General features: G+C 40.3%; 1 long non-coding RNA gene across 1 annotated transcript in view; it reads left to right on the top strand.

The window, feature by feature from the left end:
• The first annotated feature begins 9,919 nt into the window (after nt 1-9,919).
• LOC116155675 (uncharacterized) overlaps nt 9,920-25,625 on the top strand; it is a 234,673-nt gene continuing 218,967 nt past the window's right edge. The window contains exons 1-2 of the long non-coding RNA XR_010382056.1: nt 9,920-10,005; nt 13,331-13,396. This is a non-coding gene — a long non-coding RNA (uncharacterized LOC116155675). The remainder of the gene's footprint in view (nt 10,006-13,330; nt 13,397-25,625) is intronic.

Genomic DNA, 25,625 nt, shown 5'->3' with positions numbered 1-25,625 from the left:
CTAAGAGAAAAATTTTATAACAGAGTATATGGCAAAAAGTCACAACTGTATTACATTACAGACATAATATAATACATGGTACATTTGGGAAAAATGGGAAGGGAATGTAAGAAGGACAAAACTGTGGTGTTACAATCATGGATTTCATGCTATAAGAGTCATGAGTAAAAATCAAAATTTTAAAAATCTATTATGAAAATAGTTACAGGGTAATAAGGTATTAATAGAAATCCAGTAAGTAGAAATATGTAGAAAGACATCAGCTCAGAGAATCATCTCTTTCAAAATGACCCTCTGTATTTTTTCCCATATCAGGCCTAGTTATGTGACTAATTACTCCAACAAAGATGATATTGCTGAGACGAGAGAGAAAATAGAAAGGGTGGCCACTTTTTAAAACTAGAAATATATTTGAAATTTGAGCTGGTGACAGCCCTTCTGCTCCAGGTAAAGAACATATCAAAACCGTCACATACACCATCTCATGCCCATGGTCAGCCCTACTAGATGGTACACAGAGACCTCTGAGGGAGGCAAGGTTTGCCTCCCATTCTGGTTCATGTCCTGGTGCATAGGTGATTTGAGTTTTGACTTGATTTATTGTAAGCCATGACTTTAAGGCCTTAGTCTTCCTTGACCTCCAGTTTGCTGCTGATTTCTTACAACCATGTGCTTCTGTACAACACCTCGGGCCCCCAAATCCCAGGCTCCAAACCTCTCTGGCTGCCCTGTAACCAATGACTCAGGATAAGAACCATATCTTTATTCTTTCATTGGTCTGAATTACTATTACCTTGATGGGGTGGGAATCTTGAAGAGCATAGGAATGAAACTTGGAACATGCAATAATGAAGAGCATTTCACTGACAACACTTGACAGAAACAACAGCTGTTCTCTGTGTCTATCAACAGGCTTTAACTTGAGTTTGCAAACTCAAAATCATACAGGGGCAGGCAGATGGCACAGAATGTGGTGAAGTTGCTGAATTCTGTTGAGATCTAGAGTAACACCTTGTTGGTTGTGCTATGTGTGAACTGAATGTACTGGTTACAGAGAATATGTCTGCAGGCTACCAGTCTGCTCTAACTCACGCGGATTGCCCGACACAGCATAGAGAGTAGCAGGGATGCTCATTTGGTGACGAAGCATGTCCAGCTGAGAGAGAGTGCAGACCCTCTGCCTGCCCTTCCTTGCTGTGTCTCTCTCCCCTTGCCACAGCTGGCTCCACAGATCCCCCTGCACTACTTCTAAGACCAATCTGGGCTTGAGCTAGAAAGGATGAAAATAGCTCCTTGCTGCTCTGACACAGTAATGCACACCCTCTGGTTCCCCACCTTGTTCCCACACACTCTGTCCAGTCTACCTTCACGAGCTCACTCAATTCCCAGGTTCATGCACCTAAGCACCTGGCCTATACTGACTGCCTTCCAATCATCCCAGTTTCTAGAACCTGATACCTACATGAGTTCTTTCAGAAATGTAAGTCAGGTCCTGGCTTCACAATTGATGCAACTTCCTTCCTGTGGCCCTGTATCAAATGAAATGCCCCAGGGCAAACATGACTGTCCTCTAAATGTAATATCTAAGCTGATGGGCTCATAGTTTGATAAAAGAAAAAATTTTCTGTGACTTAGACTCAGATGCTATCAAATGCTCTTTGGATTTTATCAAAAGCTGTGGTAAGTCTACTAGAATGCACTTCTGATGTTTTTACATATCCTTGACGGAGCCAAAGATGATTTCACATTTCCTTTCTGTCAATAAATCAATCAAAATAGTTACTATAGTTGTTATATACCTCTTTACTATATGCTCAGAGCTATGTTAGGACTGCAGGGGATTTAGAAGAAAAGTAAACCATGTAAACTATGTATTTGTCCTCAAGAATTTACACTTCAGATATGGACACCTCTCCTCCTCCCCCATGCACAATCACGCTCAGGGAAAGAGTACACAATACAAGTCAGTACATAAATGGTAACAGATAACATCGACTGAGTTTCTCGGGGGCTGGGCAATTGACCTAAGTGATCCAGTATCCTCACAAAAACTCTAAAAGCTGTCAAGTCTCCCTTCTCACTTTACACATCATCAGCTGAGGTTCAGAGACCTCAGCCGGAGGTCACAGTCAGCAGAATGGTGGAGCCAAGGGTGTGTGACTCCTCTGAATGAGCAGTTCTCACTCTTCAGTGTGTATTTGAATCAACTGATACACTTAAAAAAAATACAGATGCCTGGGTCATGCCATCAGCGATTCTGTTCATTTGAGGCCTGGGTATTGGCAGATTTAAAGAATCTCTGGTGATTCTAATGTGTCACCAAGGTGAAGAACCACTGTGCCAAATCACACTGCCATCGTGCAACCAAATACTCAAAAAAGTATACAGTATTATGAAAAGAGGAGTTTGGTGTGGGATGAGACAATTTGTCCCTAAACCACACAGACTTACAGGTTAAGCATTTTCCTCCAGAGTTGCAGCAACAGGTACCCGACTTGATTGCAATCTGATCTGTAAAAAAGAGATAAATGGGTGAACTTTGTAATATGTGCATATTGCTTATTACTGCTTGCACTGTCTTGATACTTTTATCTCATTTGAGCTTCACAACAACTTGGGGTGTGACAGGTCAGGTAATTTCTTTACCAAGGAGTAAACTGGGACCCAGAGTGACTAGGTGACTTACTGAACCTCACTTGGTTAGTGAGTGACCCCATCCAGTGCTCATTTCATGGCATCCCCCAGACTTGGCTGCTGCCATGGCATGGAGCTTCATGGCACTGCTGCAAATTGAATGGTGAGAGATCAATAACTGAAGAAACTGCTGAGTGGGGTCAAAGGTATGGCTATACTAAAAGCAATCACTACTCTAGGAAGCACTTTTTTTTTTTTAACATTTTTTATTGATTTATAATCATTTTACAATGTTGTGTCAAATTCCAGTGTAGAGCACAATTTCTGTCATACATGAACATACATATATTCATTGTCACATTTTTTTCTCTGTGAGCTACCATAAGATCTTGTGTACATTTCCCTGTGCTATACAGTATAATCTTGTTTATCTGTTCTACAATGTTGAAATCCCGTCTATCCCTTCCCACCCCCCACCCCCTTGGCAACCACAAGTTTGTATTCGATGTCTATGAGTCTATTTCTGTTTTATATTTATGCTTTGTTTTTTTGTTTTTGTTTTTGTTTTTGCTTTTTAGATTCCACATATGAGCAATCTCATATGGTATTTTGCTTTCTCTTTCTGGCTTACTTCACTTAGAATGACATTCTCCAGGAGCATAGGAAGCACTTTTTAAGCTCCTATGACAGGTATAGCTCAGCCTGTATTATCATAATCATCCCTTTAAATAAATTATTTAGATTAGGCCATTCATGTTCATGAGCTTGTGAAATGCAGATAAACACATTTTTTTTTTCCCCAAGCCACTTGCTCAGGGCATTAGTATGCATTTCCCCTGCCTCACACTCCCTCAAATATAATGGCTTGAAACACTTCAGACCATGACCAAGGAAAGGCACAGGAATGCTCATTCAAGCATGGGGCAAAGCATCAAATTAGCAGCTTACAGCAAAACTACCCTATTTGGCAAGTGCTTCCAGAAAACAAGTTGTTATAGAATAATTAATTTGGGGAGGCAGCCACACAAAGCTTCTGTAACAGAGTGAGGAGCTGAAATACCAGATGGTGCTATCAATGAACAGCAGGTGTTTGTTGGGGAGCTGGGATCACGGTTTAAATTCCCAGAGTAAAATGGTTTTCTAAAACAGAGGAGAGCCCACTTCTTTATGGGTTCCCTTTGTGGAATCTCTGTACACGGTGGAACTTTCTGGAGAGTCAGACCCAGCTCATTCTGTGCACAGTGGCAGAGAGGGGCCAGTGCATTCGTTTTCTTGGCCTATTGTGGATCATTTCACTTTTCTAGAGAATCTAAGGGAAATGGGGACTTCTGGTCTTAGGACACTCGAGAAACCTGTTGATTGGCTCTTAGAGAATAAAGGAGAGAAGAGAAAGTTCCTAAACGATTAAGATGTATTGTCTATTAAATAAAATAATAATATTGAAGACAACTAAAAAGATATAAATCAAGCAATATGAAGAGGTAAAGGTTACTCCCACATACATTTAATTCATCAAATAATGTGCCTACTGCAAATATTTTCTGAAGCATTATTATCATTAATGTCATTACTTGTGAGAACACAGAGTTCCCACCTAAAAGTCACCAGAGCTGGGTTTAAATTCTAGCAGCAATTCAAGGATGCACACTACGCTATTTTGCTTTCAAGTAACAAATAGTTAATTGAGTGGTAAATGAATGGGTCCAAGAAAGAGCTGGGTGACTGGGTCTCGACAAGAAGATAAGACAATCTCTCTTCTCGTAAGGAATTGGAAGTGACTGGAGTGCAGCTTTGACAACCTGTCAAGATGGGAGCTCTGTGAAACTCAGGGAGGAGGAGGCACACAATCTTCATATGCTTACCACACAGCGTGTGTCCAGAGAGCTTCCCACGGCCCTTCACTTCTCAAGAGTGAGCAGAGAAGCACGTGAGTTTATGTGCTTTTGAAGACATCCAGATTTATGACCTCTATTGTCTCTAGTTATCATCCACCTTGAAGAGACCCGCCACCTTCTATGAAATGTGCGAGGTGTCTAACAGGCATCCCCTCCTCAACATGCAGACAAAAGAAGAGTAGGAGACAGAATGCTGGGAGCATACCGACACCTTCCTCTGGTTTATAAGACCGTTTTATTTATATCCTCAGAGAAAAATGTGACTGAGGACACACCTTTCCCCACTTCTAACTCATCTTTTCAAAGTGGCAATCACTGACTGCATGTGGAAAGTGTTGGAAGAAATATAATTAAAAACAAAAACTTCTCCCAACCAAGAAATCCTGTCCACAAATGTAGTGGAGAAATAAAACAATTTTCTTGTGTGTCAACATTAAACCAGAATGGGATGCACATCACAGTTAATCCTCAGTCTTCAGTAAAGATTGACAAGCATGAGAGGCTGACACCTCCCATCCTGGGGCAGGTCAAAGTCATCACATTCACCCAAAAGAAATAAATCAATACTGTGTCCTGGGACTGTATTGAGTGAGGAGGTGATTGACATTTGTTCTTCTCTCCCCCTCGGGATCTAGTCCTCACAAGAAAATTATTTTCTCAACCCCCTATCGAGGTGTCTTCCTTCTCCTCCCTCACACAACCTTTACCTATTTGCTCAGATTTGGATTGTAAGGGCCAGAAGATCCTTGCCTTTCCAGAAGCAGTAGCCCTTAATTAATTGGCAGATGTTGTGTTGGTAAATACTAAATAGTCTACAAATTACAAGTGTTGGCAAGGATTACAGGAAATGGGTCCCATCATGCATGCCTAAACTTGATATAAGTTTGAAAATCAGTTTCTCTTTCATTCACATCTTTGATTCTTTAATGGAAAGATGCAAGAAAATACGTGTATTTAATTCCTGATATTAAGAATACCATAATTTCCTGGTGTCTAGGCTGGGATGAGACATGGGTATTGTGGATATCCAATGGTCTTCAGTAGACACTTGTGATGATGCCAGTGTTAGAACAATTATCACATGTGGATTTCTAATTATCAAAGACTGGGACTGCAGACATTACACCCAGTACTCATAATGGCTATGCATGGTAGCCTCTTAGCTCAGAATGTAAGAAATATTACTTTCATTCATTTAAATCAACATAATTAAGCCCCATGTATCATCCAGCTGGACTAGATGCAAATTCAATTTCAGTCATTAGGTGGCCCCCTCCATCCACAGAACTATTCTAGCATCTTGAGATGTAGGTAATGTCCAGAAAATGAAGGCAGCACCCCTCCGTTCCTTGCACGCTGGCTACTGACATCCTCAGTGTCCATGCCTATAGGGGGCGCTCTCCTATTGATTCATTCTGTGGGATGCCATACTTTGGGGTGAAGCTGGGTCCCTGGTACAGGGGGCGTTATCCTGCTGACCTTCGCCATCTATTCTTCTCTGGAGCCTGCCTAGGAGATGTCTCAGCACCCCTACTTTCACCCGCCCAGGGATGGAGAGTTGTCTCTCCTCCCCCAGAATGGGGACATTGTTTCCTGCCTTCAGAAAAGCTTTGCACTCTTCTCTTCTTCAAGTAACTCTCCACCTTCCGGTAAAACCTTCTATCTTTAACAGACTCGGATTTTCATTTTTTAAAAAAGGGGGCCAGGGAGATGGGCAAAGGCGTCTTGCCTTCCAAGACAAATATATGTGTGTAAACATTTACCAAAGGTGGTTCTGAAATCACTTCATATTTTTGCAGTGCTTTAGATCACAATCACGAACCAAAATCAACATAGATGGTGAAATGATTCAAGTTCTTAGAAATTTTGGACTGGTCCGTGATTATGAAATTATCTAAGAGTTAATCTTTCATGAATTTTCTGAAGTTATGTACTTCTTAATTTTGTGCAGACATCTGAGTTATTCACCTTTACAGATCCATATTTAGATTTTTTAAAAGAAAAAGAAATTTATTAGATAACTCCAATTTTTCAGGATAGATGGATCTAGGGACTCAATTTATATTTATCAAAAATAAAGAATTAATTACCACCCCCCTACCTGATGGTTCTATTCTCTGACAGTCCCTGTCTTTTTTGTTTAAAAGAATAAGATCCTGGCTTATATGATCATTACCTCTTGTAATCTTACAAGGAAAGAAACCCTCCCTCACCCAGCATCCAAATCCAGTCTGTAAGAATGGCCTCTAGTTGGCCTGTGTTGTACCACCTTCCCACTCTTCCGGTGGAAAAGGCAGTGCCCCTTGACTAACAGTCCCCCACAATTCCCCTCAAGAGGAATCTGAGAAGAACAATTTCTAAAAGGAAGGATATAGAGAAAGCAAATAAAGTTAACAGCAGGCTGCGGCAGTGACCGACATTCAGACTTGATTGTCAAAGAATGATTTTGATGGTTTCTGGGAGTAGGTTTGGATAGGGCTTCTTTCTTTTTACAGTTCATATCTTAACTTCCAGTGACTAAGCCCACCTTCCGAAAATGCAATGTAAATCCACAAGCATGCTGCAAACACCCTCATATACTAGAGGGCTTAGGAGTTAGCACAGCATTATAATTGGTAACATAGGTACAGATGATGAAAAACAATAATTAATAATTGTGATAAAAATTATTACTCATCCTATGATTCAATCACATCTTTCGCCCATATTTTTTTTTCAAAATCTTTTAATATTGTTTTCCTCATCTTTGCACCATTCCTATCCAGAGACATAGGAATTAGATATGCCATTGCCCTTGGGTTTATTTCACAGCCCTGAACTGTCTTGGGATTCTGATTGTCAAGTAAATCTACTGTAGGAAGCTCTTGAGGGTACAGCATGCCTTAAGGGCTTTAAGTCCACATGATTGTCAGCTGCCATCAGCACTATCTAAGTACAGAGCCTTCTTGATAAAAAAGAAGACAAAACAAAAAACCAACTTATTCATCTGAAGATAAAGTCACTAAGCAGTGACTGAACTATTTTTCACCATTCTGAACCAAACTGAGGTTATCATGAGTTAGTGAGAAGACAGGATGAAAATAAATTTGATGAATAAAAGTGTACATCTCTAGCTGATTAAGCTATTTCTTTGGTAGTTTTGTTAAAAGGGATGTGTCTGGGGGAATTACTGGTGTTTTTAACCTTCTGCCTATTGACAGAGGCAATAAGGGAGCAGAGATTTATGAATTAAAAAGTAGTGTAACAGTAGTAACCATAAAAATAAAAAACCAATCAATTAACTTTGGAACCAATTTAATCTAGATCTTTCTGATTAAATGGAAAACTAAAATTGGAGATGAAAAAAACCCAAGGAAGCCTCAGTGAATTCCTCTCAAATGGATCTCAACCATCCCCTCTCCAAGGGGATTTATGGGGCATGTTAGTTCAGGATGAAAAATGTAACCTTTGTAGGGAGAAAAATGAGCTGTATTTTCATCAAGTTTCCACAGGAAGTACTTCATGTTGGAAAAACACTTTAAAGCAGCAATGGTCCTACACTAAAATGTAAGCATATTAAGGCAAAATAAGTATTGGCTAACAGCCTTCAGATATTCTGATTTCTTCTTGCCTATCCCCTTTCTATTTGCTTTTCCCAGTCCCATGTTTGGCTAGGGATCTATCCTGGTTCTATTTTTTCATCTGCTCTTCCTCTCTTGGAAGAACTCCAGCATACTTATCCAGGTTGGGAAGGAGGCAAGCTGGACATGAAGAGAAGGCATTAAGCAAGTGATCCTGCAAAGCTTTCTGAGGAGAGGGGAATGACTGCGTTGGATTTCACAAAGAACACTTGTAATCTGAGAGAAGGGAGAATCTCTACTGTCCTCTCTCCTATGTAGAGGCCAGAGCCCACCAGACGTTGTTACCTTTATGGAAGGGGACAGAGTTAGGTTCCAAGGACGAGCCATTAGTCAAGGGCCACAAAAGGGTGGAAATGCCAGGTTCCTTTAATGTCAGACACCACTCTATTAAATATCTACACACTCAACTTCATTGGCTGAGAAGGCTGCTCCCCTTCTACTCGTACTTACCTTGGAGTGCTCTTAAGAATTATGAGTCAGGGAACTTTGTTATAATTCTGCCTTGGGAAAGTTTGTGTAAGATAAGTTTTCTTAAATCCTGTTGGAAACTTCGATGAGGAACAATTCCTATACTGTCTTCAAGGTAGACCTGTCATAGACACAGGGGTCAAATTTTCAGTGATGTGACCACAGAAATAGCAATGGAACACACACACACACACACATTTGAACTGTATTATTATTATTGTTTGTAATAGGTATTAATCATCCTGGTATTCATTAATTTAGTTATAGATAGCTGCCGTCCAATTATTATGTAGAAATAGCTGTGTTATAAAGTCTGTGAGGACTCAGAAATTTCAAGACAGTTTAGCCCTATTTTAAAAAATTAGCTTTTAATTTAAAAACTTAGTAATTTAAAACATATTCATCCACCATAGATTTTCATCTGAACTTTTTAAATCAGCTGAGGTTCTGGGTTGATATGATAAAACAATTCAAAATTTTAGTTATTGGAGGAGACTCTATCACCTATACAACCCCTATCATTTTAAAGCTCAGCCGAGCGGTGGCTTGCGCAAGGATCCTTTACAAATCAGTGGCAGAGAATCTAGAACTGAGCTGAAGTTGGCTAACTTCATTTAGGTTCATTTCAAGTCATAAAAAGGAACATATCACCAGCTTTGGGTTCCGCCTGAAGGTGAAAACAAGACCAATGTGACTGGTACCTCTGGGGTATCTGTGTCTCATCCTTGGTGTTCGGCACATTTCTAAGTAGGGCTGCGAAAGTGAGAAAAATCCAACACAGCGCCTTGTTTCCTGGAGCTCGCAGTTCCGTCTTTCTGTCTCCCAAGAAGTTTGCAGCGTTCTGAGGAAACCAAAACACACGCCCGCAAAACCTGTAGAAGGTGGCCAACAGGAAAACGTTCTTTTAAACGGAATGCGGTGCGGCATGAGAGAGGAGCACTTTCAGGAACAGGAGCATACACAAATCATTGATTAACATTATCTTCTGCCCAGGGGAGGAAGCACAGTCTGTGCTCTGGGTCAGGTCAAGATCCCCTCAGCTAGCGGCTAGGGGCTCTCGGCGGCGGCAGCGGCGGCGCGCCCGGCGCGCCCGGCGCGTCCAGCGTGTCCGCAGTCCGCACAGGCGCAGTGCGGGGTGCCGGGCGCCGAGCCGGACCCCTCGCCGCTCCCCGCGCTGCGCGTGCGCGTGCGCTCCTCAGGCGGCCGCGTCCAGTTTGAGACTCCAGCTCTCGCCCGCGCGGCGGCGCCTTTATCGGCGCAGGTGGCCGCCCCTTGGCCGCGACGCCTCCGGCTGCTGCCACCGCGGCCTCACTTGGATGGAGATGGGGTACTGAGCACCTGCCCCCACTCCCAGCGGGCGAGCGGAGGGCCTCCCGCCGCTCCCTCCGGTACAGGACCCCCCCAACCCCCCAACCCCGCGCTCCTCTCGGTTCCCGCGGTGGGAAAAGTTGGTGCGGCCGGCGTCTCCTCGGCCAGGCTGAGCGCGCTCCTCGCCGGCGTGGGGCTCTGGGTCCTCTGGGTCCCGGGCGACTGAGGCGGCGGCTCCTGGTGGGTCGCGTGGTACCAGGGTTCCCACCCCCAGGGGACTTCCCTCACTCACCAAAAGCCACGAGGCTTGGCTCCTGGCCACTCGTTTGCCTCTCTTCATGAGCTGCCTGTACTGAGGGGGCCAAAGGGAGGACACGGACTGCGGACCCCCAAGAGTGCCCAGAGCCCGAACGCAAGCGCGGTCGGTACCCAGGCCAAGCCACCCGCCTGGAGCGGGAGGAGCTAAGGCCTGTCAGCATCTGTTTTGCGCTTGCCAGGTGACTCCACACACGTCTAAGCCTTGGTCCACTGTCCTGGCCGCGACAGCAGCCTGAAGAGAGGTGATGGGGTTGGAGACAGACAAGTGTGGAAAGGGTTAAAGCTGCTAGGTAGTTTTTTGGAAGAAGTGCGTAGATTGGGCTTCTGAACTTAGGAGGTGCTGCAGACGTAAAGCCTCTGCCTATTTTCCACAGGAGTGGTATTTCCTTCTGCAAGAACAAGCTCCATCCTACCCAGTCCCCGTGTTCTTTTCCAAAGTCCAATCCTGTAAAAACTTAAGAGTGAGCGGACACTGTGACCTATTTCCGTGATCACAAATCAGGCAAAGCATCAAAGTGTCAGGAGTGCAGAGATGAAAGGGTGAATTTTCAACAGGCCGACTTTCCTTTCAGGGACTCTCCCTTTCTGGTGGGCTCCCGTTAAAGGATCCTGTTTGTAGGGTGATTTAGATAGAGAGCTCCACCCCTTCTTCCGTCTTCCGCCTAGAGGGGAGGAGAATGTTAGTGGACAGTCTGCCCAAGAGATTCCCTGTTTATGGCCTGCAACACAGGAATTACAGGGAGGAAACTCTGCAGCATCTTCTCAACAGCATGGAGAGTGGCCTGTACATGAGCCACTGTTCCCTGGTGTGATCAGTCTTAGGAAGATAAGCCATACCAATGACAACAAAGACCTGTTGTACCATTGCCTGACCTTTTTTAGTGAAGAGCACAAAATCATAGTCCTCCCAGCTTTATGGAAGGAGGAAAGGGATTGCTGGATTACAGGAGGCCGAAACTGGTGAGAGTGGCCATGAGTGGCCTTAGACTAGACACACAGCAGGTGGAAACCAGCGGTCTTTGTTCTTTTCATGGGAAGTTTTCTGATTTTGAGAAAATTCTGAATCTTTTCAACCTGAAACAACGGTTGCAATTTAAGCTGATTCTGGAAACTTTAAATTTCTGAAAACAAAAAGAAAAACATCTTGGAGGCAATCACTAAAGGCCATTTTAAAGTGTTCTCCAGGCATTGAGAACATTAGCACCAACTAAAGGTACCTTTCATGGTATTTTCAGTTGTCTCATAATTGCCAGAAACATTCCCAGAGGGGTGTCAGGAAAACCTGTGTTCAGATTGGCTCTGTCAACTAAACTTGAAATGTGGTTTCTGAATCCAGATTTGTTCTCTGTCACAGTAAGGTGTTCTGCACTACCCACCCTCATGGGCCTCTGGGTAAGGAGTTGTTATGATACCTTTCCCATGCTCCTAGTGCTGTATGGAGATAGCCACCATCGTTAACTATACTCAATACTCCAACACCATTATCAATACTTACTGAACACAACCCATGTGCCAGGAACTGTTCTGATGATGGCATCAAGAATGGAAGATGTTGCTCTCCCACTGTGGGTACATTTTTATCTTATGCTTTTTACGAGATACCCTGAAAGCTTGGGAGTTTGTGTGAGGAGTAGCTGCAAGAGTGAGGAAACCACTGAGGAAGGGAGGTGAATATAGAACTTGTCAACCCCAGAAATATAATAGCCAGTTATTTTACGAGCAAAATGGGTTTGTTCTGAAGTAGCACAGAATTGCAGTTTCAGACGGGCAAGCTACGATGAATCACAGACAAGTTTTAAAAGACGAAAGGAAGGTCAGGTTTTACTAGGTTTCAGGAAGAAATTGAGGAGGGTTGTTTTAAGTGAAAGTTCTTTGGAGAAGAACAAGAGTTTAAGGTGGTGGTGGTTTCTTATTGGCTGCAAGTGGTAGTTAATGCATTGTTGTTGTGGCAGGGAAGGCTCTTCCTTCCTTTTCTTAAAAGCAAGAGATGAGATTCCCATGTGAAAAATGCCCTCTCTTGTATCAGAAGAAATGTAACATTCTTATCATCGTGGATAAGAAATTGAGACCCAAAGAATTTTACACAAGGAATTCTATCCAATTCTATCGTGTTAAAATAATTTTCATTGCTCTTCCTGCTGGTTATACAGGCAGCAATGAGTGGTACGTATGTGAGAGCTCTCCCTTCCTGACTCCATTTTAAATGAGTTTTTGTTTATTTTCACATTGCCTTCTTTTAATCAGAATCTTTCCTGATCAAGAGTCAGGTTGTCCATATTTAGTGTTTTTTTGTCCCTTGGTACCAGGTTGTTATGTCCCACAACAGAGGGAAAGTGCTTAGTGATTGGAAACCTTTGAAGCCACGTTTGAATAACAAGGAAGGGCATGAGGGAGAATCCTCAGGGATTTCCCATCCAAAGTCTATATCCTATCTAGGCTGTAAATGCTAGAGCTTATGCTGAAGTGCAGATCTAGCATTACCCTGTTGGGTACCACGTTTATACAAAGGTTTGACAGGCAACAGGTACAGACCTTAAAAATCATTATGCAAAGCAGAGTTAAAAGTAATATGGCAAATCTACTTTCTATAATGGTAACCAACTAAATGGATCAAAAGACCATGGAGTGTCAGGGGAAATTTGTTGTGCTTGTTCCTTGATTTTGTGTAATTAAATTTCTGCCTCTCCAGAGGTATTTATCCATGTGCAAAAGGTGGTATTTGCTATCACAAAGACACCTCCTTGCTCAGCAAGTAGATAATCAAGGGCGATGCCACTGTCAGAAAGTACTTTACACAAAAAGTCAAATTGTCATTTTTGGTCTGTTACTGCTTTGGCTGTAGATTTGACTAGATCTTCCAGTGTTAAGGAGAGACTTCTGATCATGTGTTCACTGGCACTTATTCTTCCTATGGAGACAATCTTGGAGTCATGTATATCCCCAGGTAGTTCCTATTTAAAGTGGCCAGGGAGGCTTAATGGGGTGGACCTTGGGAAACTTCAAAAATCTTACTTTGTAGCTGATGTCAAGGGAACACTGGGTGAAATTAACAGTAACACCTGGGATAAGTGAAAAAATTTCTTTCAGGGTGGACTAAATGGTTACCATTGTCAAGAATGGATCGAAGTTTCTGATGGCAAGCTCAACAGTTAGGTAAGTTTCCCCCTTTTGTAATGGACTGAGAAATTTGGATAAGAGTGTTTCTTTCCAAGAAAAAGAGGGAGAGGATAAGGTAAAAAGTAACTGTGGGAAAAAGGTGTACAGGCCTGGTCCTGACATCTTGGAAAAGCTGTCTCCTTCAGCTGACTTCTGCTTCAATTTCTGGTGAATTTGATTCGAAGTCTCCAGCATTTGTATAGGACAGAGTCAGGTGGAGACTTCTTTAGCTGTAAGACTTGTATCTAGACCTTGAGTGTCTGAAGTTCGGGTGCCATCTGAGTAAGGTGAGAACGACCTTGTATAGTACCTTCCAAGGAGATTTAAGGTCAGTCTTTGTTCTTACTGATTCCAAATCAGAAGATTGGGAGAAAATTGGAAATGTTTAGTTTGGAGATTTCTCATCAGATATTTGAGAAAACTAGAAGAGTTTAGAATCCAGTCCAGCTCACAGATGTATAACAGAACCTTAAAGACAATTAACAGGATAAGAATCTAATATCTACAAAGGTGCAAACTTAATTTCTCTCTCCGTAATTATCCCCTCCTACCTTTTTTATCAGACAGTTGTGGTAAAACTAATTTGTTTGAATTGAAATGGCCTGGTTATTTATATCAATACAGCAAGAATAATAATTGACCATATAAACTCTTTTTAAGATTACTCTGCTGGAACTTTGTAAGCAAGGTACTAGGCTTATATTTCCAAGTACTTCCTTAAAATTGTCTGGTCATATCTGAGTCTATGTATATCTCTCTCCAATATGACATTCTATTCAAATCCTTGGTATTGTCGCCAGTGTTTCCAGTTGTGTCCTGTTATAAGAACAGATTCTTAGCCAACTCATGCAAACGACTACACTGCCATAAAAATAAGAATACTCACTGAGAGTTTCCAAATTCGGAGGGATCAGGCAGAGGGAAAAAGTAAATTCTTCACTTTTGCTTACAAAGATACACTATGTCAAATTTCTATGAGTCATGATAGCCTACGAGTAAGTTTCCTTAAATCTGGAAAGTTAAAATATTAAAAAATCCAGCAATGTTTCAAATAAAAAAGTCCTAAAAAGAATTAGTCATTCTCCTCAATTCATTTAGTCCCATGTAATTAGTTCCTGTTTGTCTTGATCTTTTGTTAGAAGTTTTATGAAGCCACCAGTTTCTTCATTAGAGTTCTTAAATTCTTACCTAGTTCAGTGGTATGATCTGAGAAGTGATCAGCAACCTATATTCTTTAGTACTTGTCAGAGTTGTTTCCATGAACCTCTTTCAAGAAGGAGCACTTTTGTAGGAACACTTTTGTAATGTTGTTTTAATATAATTTTGGGGTGAAACCAACCAGAAGGGATTCCTGCTGCTTATAAGGAAAATTTGGGCTGATTTTCTGTTTTTTAATTTAACATTATAAGCAAACTCTACAATGTTATATATCTTTGACCTATTAGGGAAGTAGGTCATTTCAAAACAAACCTGCAATGAATATATTTGTGTCTATTACTTGTTTTTCCTTGTATTATTTTTTCTTCTGAAAATTACAAGAAATATGTGCACTGGGTCAAAGGGCGTGAATTCTGTATATAACTGTGCTTTCCTGAAAAGTAGTAATAATTTATAGCACTGCATGCAGTGTATGAAAGTGCTAATTTTATTGCATCTTTATTTACCTGGTGGGTATTATCAATGACAAATATTTCTACTGTTTTCCTGGATGAAAAACAATTCCTTAATGTTTTAATTTTTACTTCTCTGATTACTAGAGAGAATAACATTGTTCCCTAATTTTGTTTACTAGTTGGGATTTCCACTGATTTTTCTGTTCACAAGGCAGGAAGGTAAAATAGGAATATGTAAACATGGAATGAACTTCTTAACAAGGTTACAAGTCCAAAATTTGAGCAGACTGGGCAAACTGAAATTGTGATGGGGGTGGGTGTGGCAGGGGATGCAAGAGGTATAGATTAAATAAGGTCTTTCAATCCTGAGACTTGTTATTCTTCTTGGAAGGAAGGGAATGTGGGAGTATGCTGTGCCTGCAGGTACTGAAATCAGAGTGGCAGAATCACCAAGGAAAAATTATTTCTCTTATAGGTTCTGCCTTAATGTTCTCATTTCTTTTATTAGTATTTTTTTTTCTCCCGTCCTAAGAAACTGAATCCTGGGAACATTTCTTTAATGGTCACTTTCTGTTTAATTCCTTTTCAAGTGTCTTAAGATCCAAACTTGTGGTTTCTCCAAGATAATTTCTCACCAGTGGGTGGCAGCCTGTTGCTTTCAAGGGAGGCAGTTACAAGCTTTTGTGTGTAGAGGGCGGGGTAGGGTGGAAAGAGAACGGTGTGTAAGAGATAACTGGAATTTGGGGGCAGATAAAAGGCTGTTGAATCTACTCGGCAGTAGGATTAATTTGGCAGTTTGCTTGATACAACTTTTAATGATGACTGATTTTTAGGACTACTCCTAGGAAATTTTGAGGGGGCACCCTACAGAGAAAAATATTTTATTTGATATATTTCTGCTTCCAAACTCTCACAAGGAGATTTGATTTCATCATAAAATACAGGCACCTGGTCTTACCCACTCCCTGTCACCCTGAGTCAGAGGCTAAGTAGTAACAGGGTAATCTCAAACTCTTCCTGTTAAAGATAAGGTTTGCATTATGCTTGTGACCATTTTGCCCATGTTCCAAATAGCAGGCCTGGGGAAAAAAAGGAGTTTTTCTTAATTCCTAAAGGAGGAGTCATTTTGATCATTCTGTTAAAAGTTTGGGTGAGTCGGGGAAGCAGAAACCCCAGGGCTGTAATGATCCTTACACTGGTTAGTGGGCTCAGCCAGTTTGTCTTTGCACCTCCAAATAGCTTTGCTCAAGCCGCTCTCAAGGGAGGTATGGAGTGGAGAGCATGAAAAGAGTAGCAGATGATGATGGAATAAGCTGGGGTCAGTAGCCGTCCACCACCAGTTGGCTGATGGGCTGGAGGACACTTTCTTCTCTCTTTGGGCACCAAACTTTCAACTACACGAGAGGACTGTACTGGACAGTCTCCAGGGCCAATTCCTGCTCTAAAATTCTGTGAGGCTTCCGTCTTCCCTGCCTTAAACTTCTCCAGGCAATCCACCCATCTTCTAAAATTAACTTTTCCTTAGAATGCACTCTGGATACATAATGGGTTGTATATTTTCTTCACTTTTCTCTCAATGGGGACAGCAGCATATTTCTTAACTTCTCCATGCATATTTTGCTGCACAAGAAGGTTCTGGTGAGAAAGTCAGTGACCTCAGAAAGTATTCTTGTCAACTTTTTGTGCTTCCTTTAATTGGCTGAGAGAGCCCTCTGAATTGCCTGTTTAGGTCCATGAGATTGCTAAAGGGCAATTCATTCATTCATTCAGTTATTCATTCAACAAATATTCAGAGAGACCAGCTGAGTTCCAGGTACTCCGCCAGCTGCAGTAGTGCTTCCCAAGGGCTGTTTGATTATCTACCTCTCTCTTGCCTAAATGTGAATCTGTCTACATGGGTGGATGGTCCTCAGATTCTCAGAGCCTTTCTCTAGGAGTTGCAAGTAGAGGAATAACCATTCCCTCCATAAGATCCTCCCCAACAGGCTCCCACCTCATTAAACAGGATTTAAATCACAAAGCACCTTGCCCAGAAGGTGTGGGGGTCTCAATTCTGGGCCAAGGGAGCCTTTTTCTAATTTTTTTATATGTATGTATATATATTTATTGAAGTATAGTCAGTTTACAGTGTTGTATCAGTTTATGGTGTACAGCATAATGCTTCAGTCATACATGAACATACATATATTCATTTTCATCATAAGTTACTGCAAGATATTGAATGTAGTTCCCTGTGCTATACAGCATGAACTGGTTGTTTATCTATTCTCTATATATCAGTTAGTATCTGCAAATCTCTGACTCCCTATTTATCCCCTCCCACCTCTCTCCCTCACTGGTAACCACAAGTTTGTTCTCTATGTCTGAGAGTTGGTTTCTATTTTGCAAAAAAGTTTGCTTGTCTTTTTTTTTGTTTTTTTTTAAGATTCTAATTTTTAGATGATATTTTTCTTTCTCTTTCTGACTTATTTCCCTTAGAATGACAATCTCTAGGTCCATCCATGTTGTTGCAAATGGCATTATTTTATTATTTTTTATGGCTAAGTAGTATTCATTGTATAAATATACCACAATTTTTTATTCAGTCATCTGTCGATGGACATTTAGGTTGTTTCCATGTCTTGGCTATTGTAAATAGTGCTGTTGTGAACAGAGGGGTACATGTGTCTTTTTGAATTAAGATTCCCTCTGGATATATGCCCAGAAGTGGGATTGCCCAGCAGTGGTTAAGTCTATTTTTAGTCTTTTGAGGAATTTCCATACTGTTTTCAATTAACGGCTGCACCAAACTACATTGCCACCAAAGTGTAGGAGGGTTCCCTTTTCTACCTTTTTCTAGTTTGTACAAAAGCATCTTATGGAATGTGGTGGCTCTGCTTCCCAGAGTCCAAGCATATGAGTGTTTATTCCTTCCCTCCTCTTACTGGATTCTTTCTCATTTTCATCTTTAGATCTTCACTCCCAGAAATGAGAGATTTTGTCCCATTCTGGACCCTCACTCTTTTAACACTTTTCCGTGGTAAAGAACGCTCAAAAATACATTTAAATTTTTATGAAGCACTTGGTTTATTATGCTAATAAATCCTCCTTTGGACTGTGAAACATTTCCAGTAAATGGTGAGTTTATATAGAAATTAAGGTAGCACTACATCTTTTAAATTAGACAGACATACATGTAAACGGGAACAAATGTCTACTGGAATGGAGGAAGGATTGGGTTTAGAGAAGAGTTCCTCCTCAGTTATTTTCATAGGTTAATTTGCAGTCTGTTGACTCACAGGGTCCATTGTGGTAGAGTGCCTGCCTCCTCAGAAAGTGAAGATCTGTCCTTTTTTGCACTGGATAATTTATTCACAATTCCCTGCCTCTCCTCCTGATATTATTGATGTCACAGGCAAGGAAAGCAGCCTGCATTTTTCTAGGGAGAATTCAGAGGCCTGTCCAATTGCCTAATATAGTTGTTCTTAACCATGGCTGCACATTAGAACTGTCTGGGTGCTTCACAAAGATCTCGTATCTGGACTCCACTGCAGAGTAATAAATGGCAGTTATAATCTCTGCAAGTGGAGTTTGGACATCAGTATTTCTCTAAAAGATCCCCAGAACTCATGCAGATAGATTGAGAGCCAATGGCCTGTGTTTTCCAACAACAGCACAGAATAACTTGATGGGCTAAATTGAAGTTGTTTAAAGTTGTCCTTTGTCACACAAATGCACATGTACACGGCCCATTTGGTGTGGGATACAAATAGGAAATTTTACTGACAGACACAACATAGACAGAAAACAGATACACATACAACCCTGACGGGAGACTCACACATCACAGACAGAGGTACATATGCACATGCACACACACACACACCCATGGTTAGAAACTGTGGTTCCTGACACACATATAGACATATATCCTGGTATAGAGACACAATCCTAGAACATAATAAAAAAGGACACACACACACAGACAGACACAGAGACACATGCACACAGGCACGGGCATTTTCATAGAGAGACACACAGTTATAAACCGAGACACACACACACGAGCTCACATGTGTAGATATAGCACAAGATACACAGACACACACACAGACCTTCCACATTTACAGAGATGTGAAGGCAACATAGAGGCATATTCAGACACCCTGCAGTGTGGAGGAACATGCTCAGAAATGCACTTTTAGAAAACTTTAGGACTTTTTGTATGTAAGGTCTTAAGCATAGTTGAGGATTTGCTTCTTTTCCACTTTTCCTAGTGCTTTGCCTAGGCTTATTTCCAAGTGGGCGTGAAGCATGAAAGTTGTGTGGCCTCAGAGGAGTGAACACACTTGCTTTTAACAGAAATAGATCCTGCTGAGAAGTTATCTTTCACATGACCGTGCAATCCTGGGGAAGGAACCACAACAACAACACAACAACGATGAAACAAACCCTGGCGGTGCTGACTGCTCTGGAGACTAGAATAAAAGATCCTATCATAGTAATTCTGTACAGTCTACCAATTTCTCTCCCACCCATGAACTGAAACCTATTATTTGTAGCAAGATTTATAGGTATAATGTCATTTGATCTTTAGAACAGCTTAGTGGGCTAAGTTCTATTATTTGTCTTCATTTTGTAGGTATAGAAACTCAGGCACAGAGAGGTTAGTTAAGTGACTTTCCCTGGGTCACTCAGCTGGTAGATACAAATTCATGCCTGCTTTGAGTCTGTGCTCCTCACCACTCCTGACATGACTGCTGCTTCCACTGAAAAGGAATTGCAATCTGACTGTTCTTACTTTACTTTACAGATGAGAAGACAGAGGGTCAGAGAGGCTAGGCACTTCAGCCAGGGCTCTTGAGGTATAAACTAAAGCTTTGAATCTGGTCCAAGCCTGCCTTCACTACAGAGATGGACTTTTGGTTCATTCCTTAGGCTACATGTAAACATGATAGTATGGAGTTAGTGATTCTGAGAGTGAGGACCCAGGACTATGAATAAATAACAATGGCCATGCTATGACTTTACTCAGAGTCAGGATTTTATTCTCATAAAAGACAAAGGAATTGAAAGCCTTTTCTGTTTCTCTCTACAACTCTGTTTGCCTCGTTGAGAGCTGGGCATCTGCTCTTTGTACTACACAGACCACTGGTACTTAACAGCTCTTGAATTTGAATTAGTCCCGGCAGAGTGTCCGGAATGTAACCTGGAATCCCATCCCTGGGGGAGGACTACCTTGACTTTGGGAGGATCTATTTTCTGTGCATGTGTGTCTCACTAGAATGACACACACTGGGTGGGCAGCATCTTGGCCATAGTGCCTCAGTGTAGGATCCCCTCCAGCCCTCTCCCTAGTGCTCAATTGTGGAGGGTACTTTGGCTCAGGGTATGCATATGGTGTCACCTGTCAATCAATAGTCAGTCAACGGTTTATCCAGCATTTATCATAGGCTTTTCTCTGTGACAGCTTCTGTTGTGGTTACAAAATGGGTGTTCCTTACTCAAGGGTTTTATGATCTAATTGAAGGCAAAATTAAACTGATCAACTGATTAGCAGCAATTAAACAAGAGGTTAGAGATTGGAAGTGGTATGACTGAATCTGACCAGGAGCTAACTCCCTTCACCCCTCCAAGCACACACATACAATGCTTTTAAAATATCTTTAAATGAGTTGGCAGTATTTATAAGTCAGAACATTTCACATAAAAATTCTTGGATTCTTAGGTTCTGTTTGAAAAAATGTAGATTTGGCAACTGAGCTTTTGTACCAATAGAAATAATTGGCTGGAGCCAAGTAGCAGCTGCCCTTGAGAAAAGACATGTGCTAGTCCAGCCCCCACTCTCTTTACAGCCTTTAATTCCGGCCCTATTTAATTCATTAAGATGATCTGCCTGAATGCTGTGTCTGTCTAATTCACTGTCATGCATAGGCATAAATTACTATCCAAGTTCAGTGATAAGTATCTTAGGAAGTTGAGGTGGGAAAATCATTGAGGGTTGGAGAAGTCAAAGAAAGCTTCATGAAGGAAGTGATCACTTATCTGGACTATAAAAAGTCAGGACTTAGGGAAGGGGGTGGAGCACTGAATGTACTTGTGTAGGGTACGTAAGAAGAGGGATAAAAGGTGACTACAAAGTTAAATTCTGAACAGACTAAAAACCTACTAGGGAAAAGCAATTTTTTTGAACATTAGGAAGAAAATACAGAAGACTACTTATTTTAGCAGAACTGGGAAGAATTTATTATAGTGACATAGACAGTCCAAGCCATAAGGGAAAATATTCAGAAATTCGACTTCACTAAATTAAAAAAAAAACACAACAAAACCTCTGTTTATCTAAAAGTGCAGAAAACAAAGTCAAAGGCAAGCTGAAGACAGGGAGAATATTTGCAATGCGTAAAATAGAGGATAAATATCCAGAATTCATTAAATAAATAAATAAACAAATCAACAAGAAAAAGAAACAATTCAATGGAAATTTGTATAAAATATATGGACATTCTGCTGACAGAAAGGAAACACAATGGCCAATAAATAATGAAAAGATGCTCAGCCTCAAAAATTTTATTTGGGAAGTGAAAAATAAAACAATCATGGTATATCATTTGATAAATATCACATTGGCACAAATTTTGCAATGTGACAGTTCCAACAGGTTAGTAAGGATGTTGAAAATTGCCACCTTTATAGACTGCTTATAGGAGAGGGACTTGGCATAAAACCTCAGGAGAATATGCCTTGTATTAAATTATTAAAGTGTATGACAACAACAGCATGAAGGACTAAGGAAGAAACAGAGTTATGCTGTTCTAAGGTTCTTATATTGTACATGAAGGGGTATAATATTACTTGAAGATAGACTGTGTTAAGTTAAATGTGCAAATTTTAAGCATAGAGCAACCACTAACAAAACAGAACAAGGATGTATAATTAAGGAGCCACAGTGGAGCTAGAATGAAATATAATGTTCTGTTAGTTCCAAAGGCAGGAAAAAAGGGACAAAGGAAAGATTGGATGTATAGAAAATAAAAAGCAAGATAGTAAATTTAAACATAACACTCCTGATAACTAAATAACAATTAAAATGGAGATTGTAAAACTAGATTTAAAAAGAAGATCCAGTTACACTGAACTTACAAAAAACACATCATAAATAAAAAGACACAGAAAGGTTTAATGAAAAGGGCTAAAAATATATTTAAAATGTATTTAATACAGTGAGTAATCATGAGAGATCTAGAGTAGCTGTGTAATGCCAGAAAAAGTAGTCTTCTTAATGAGAAAGATTTCCAGGTGTAAAAATGAAAATTTCACATTAACAAAAGGGTCAGTTCATCAACAAAACATAACAATCCTAAATGTGTAAGCACAACAATGTAGTTTCAAAATGCATAAAGCAAAATTTGACATTACTGAAGGGAGAAGTAGATAAACCTATAATTATGATTGAAGATTTCAAAACATTACTCTAAAATTTGATTTAATAATTGCTGCAGAAAAACAGTAATGATATAGAAGACTTCAATAGCACCATTAACTAACTCGAGCTAATTGATGTTTATAGAACACAGCACTCAATAAGAGCAGAAAACAATCCTTTCAAGTGCACGTGAGACACTTAAGATGGACCCCATGCTGAACCATGAAACAACTTCTAGTAAATTATGAAGGCTGAAGTCATACAGAGTATATTCTGTGACCACAACAGAAGTAAATTAGAAATCAGTACAGGAAGATATCTTGGAAATCCATTAAACTTGGAATAATATAACACAGTTCTGAATAATTAATGAGCCTAGGAGGAAATCACCAAGCAAAATACTTTTAATTGAATGAAAATGAAGCAAAACTTCAACATTGTGGCATGCAGTTAAAGCAGTGATTGTGAAGAATATATGTACATATATTTGTATATGCATAGATTGAACATTTACAAGAATTATATCACAGTGTTAACTGTCAGTCCCAGGGGGTGAGATTACAGGTCAATTATAATGTATGTCTTGAAACTTTACATAGTTTTTAGTTCTCCACAAAGAACTTGCATTATTTTAACATTCAGAGAATAATGTTATTAATAAAAAACTGAGATTCATAGATATTTTATAACTTTCCCAATTTCAAACAGCTGACCAGGGAGTGGGTCATTTCAGATTTGAATCCACCTGTATCTCAGTTAGAAAACCCATGTCTTTATCACTATATTGTGCTGTTTCCTATAATCATCTCCAGGGTAACACTTGTCTTAATTAAGCACATCTGTAGTACACAGCTTTTTTTTTTTTTGTCTTCGAGCTTTCAACTATGTTATCTCTTGTCCATCCACAATAAGCCAGGCAAGCAAAAGGAACCTGAGAGTGTAACTCTTCTGTCTTAGAACTAGTAGTCATGTTCCACATCTTCTGGACATTTGTGAACATTTAAGGATTTATGGGTGTGTGAGCCTCAAGTGATGCTTAGCAATAAAACCCACTCAAGTTAGCATCGCCTGTATCAGAAGACTTCAGTTTGTGGATACATTCTCTGCATGAACTCCATTGAATCTTTCAGCAGAAACCAAGTTGCTGTGATGGAAAAGACCAAGAGGGAAGATCCACCAAGTCCATTTGAGGAGATCCTTGGAGCTGTCCTGTTTCTCACCCTTCCTGTGACCTGGTTATTCAGCTATTTCTTTGATTTAGTAAGACACCGTAGTTTCTTTTCCTATTTGCTTAAGTTGGATTTTGTTACTCTGAATCAAAAGAACCTAATATTCCTAACCAAACGCAACCAGATATTAAGTAGCTATTGAGGATTCAAATACAGATTGGCTGAACTCCAGGACAAGCAACTATTTATATTCATGTTCAAATGGAGTAGATGATGACTGATGTACAAAAAGAAATTGTAAATTATACACACTTGTTTTGAAGAATAAAATGGACATTTGTGTAACTTTTCCCTCATTCACGTTTGATTGATTTATATGCTTTCCGTCCCCAGAACACATTTAGCTTATTTTTAATGGAAAAAAAAATGAAAGAAACATCTTACTCATGTAGGAACATTTCCTTCTCTTCTTCACTCCCCAAATGCACATTTCCTGGTTCAAAAACGTTTCTGGAGTTTTCTTGACAAGAATCCCAGTTTTAAGAAGTGTTCTAGTAAGATCGAAGTACGAGATCACAGGACAAGAAGGCAATGTGCTGGTTCTTTCCTGTTCCCTCATAAGGAATGGAGCTGGCTCACATGCCCTGTTAGTTCCACGGTATGGTGTTCAGGGATTCTACAGAGGTGACTGACAACAGTGAGCTTCTCTACATTCCAGAAGCTCATGTTACTCTGGAAATTCAAACCGAGGATCCCAGCTTCCTTGCAAACATCTGCTATTCATTGATAGCACTGTCAAGCTCCTATTTCAGCTGTTCACTCTGTTGTGAAAGCATCTGTGTAAGCTCCCTTCCTGAAGTTGTTTATTATGAACTGGCATGCTGGAAGCAGAGGCCAGACAGAGCAAGTGTGCTGAAAGCTACAAGTTAATATGATGGTTTTCCTGCTCTTGAATACTTTCTGATGCCTTCATCTTGTCATAGTCTGAAGCATATCGGTTCATTACACTTGGGAAAAAATGCATATTAATGTGTTCAGTAAGTAACTTGGGAAGAAATGTGTTTATCTTATTCCACCAAAATGCATTTCCTATATTTATTTCTGAATAATTAGAGGAGAGTGATTATGATCATAGAGCTTGGATTGCTGGATTGCATCTGTCACAGGTACTTTTGCTGTGCTTCCTAGAGAAGTGATTATTTTTAATACACCCATACCCTTTGCCTTATTCAATTAGTAACTCCTTGAATTGTTGATTTCACAGTTTAATTTGCAGTGGTGTCATCAGGGCCAGCTTCTTGGGCATGCCACCTGTGCAGTTACTTAGAAGGACACCATACTTGGTTTAATACTCTGCAGTTGCTGTTTTGAAATTCCTAATACCCTTTGAAATTCTTGATACACTTTGAACTCTGATTTTTGTTTTGCATTGGGCCCCACAGATATGTAGTCAGTCCTGGCTGTCATCAAGCTGCAGGGACATTGGAGTGGGCCAGTGAGAGGCAAGTAATGAAATGAACACAGAGCTTGGTCACTGGATAGCTGTGTGACCTGCAGCAAGTTTGGTCCTTGGTTTTCTCAACAGGCAATAAATAAATAAAACAACTACCCCTATTTACTCCCAAATTCTTGTGATACTTAAAATGAAATAATGCTTGTAAAGATACAATGTAAACTTTCATGAATAATATGTATATATTAGTATTATACATTCATTTACTTTTCTTAGACCTGAAGTCAGGTTATGACTTTGGAAGAAGTTGATTAACATTTAAGTTTTTTTGGCTGGGAAACACCTGTTATAGGGAAAATTGTTTCTTTTCAGCTACCTCCTAGAAATTTTCCCCTACTGAACTTTCTTAGTATGTATTATTTAGCCCTTGGGCTATATAATGAATTAATGTTTTAGTTCAGATCCCCTTGGCTGTGCAAGACATCTGACATCCTAAAAAAACTATTTAAGGCCAAACCAGAGCTGAATTAAGAATCTGATGAGGAACCAGGATTTTGCATTTGTTTTATTTTGCTTTGTTTTGTTT

The sequence above is a fragment of the Camelus dromedarius genome, chromosome 8 (assembly GCF_036321535.1).
Source record: "Camelus dromedarius isolate mCamDro1 chromosome 8, mCamDro1.pat, whole genome shotgun sequence".
Classification (NCBI taxonomy): Eukaryota; Metazoa; Chordata; class Mammalia; order Artiodactyla; family Camelidae; genus Camelus; species Camelus dromedarius.
Note: the sequence above shows the minus strand (reverse complement) of the source record. Positions and strands in the feature narration are given on the sequence as shown.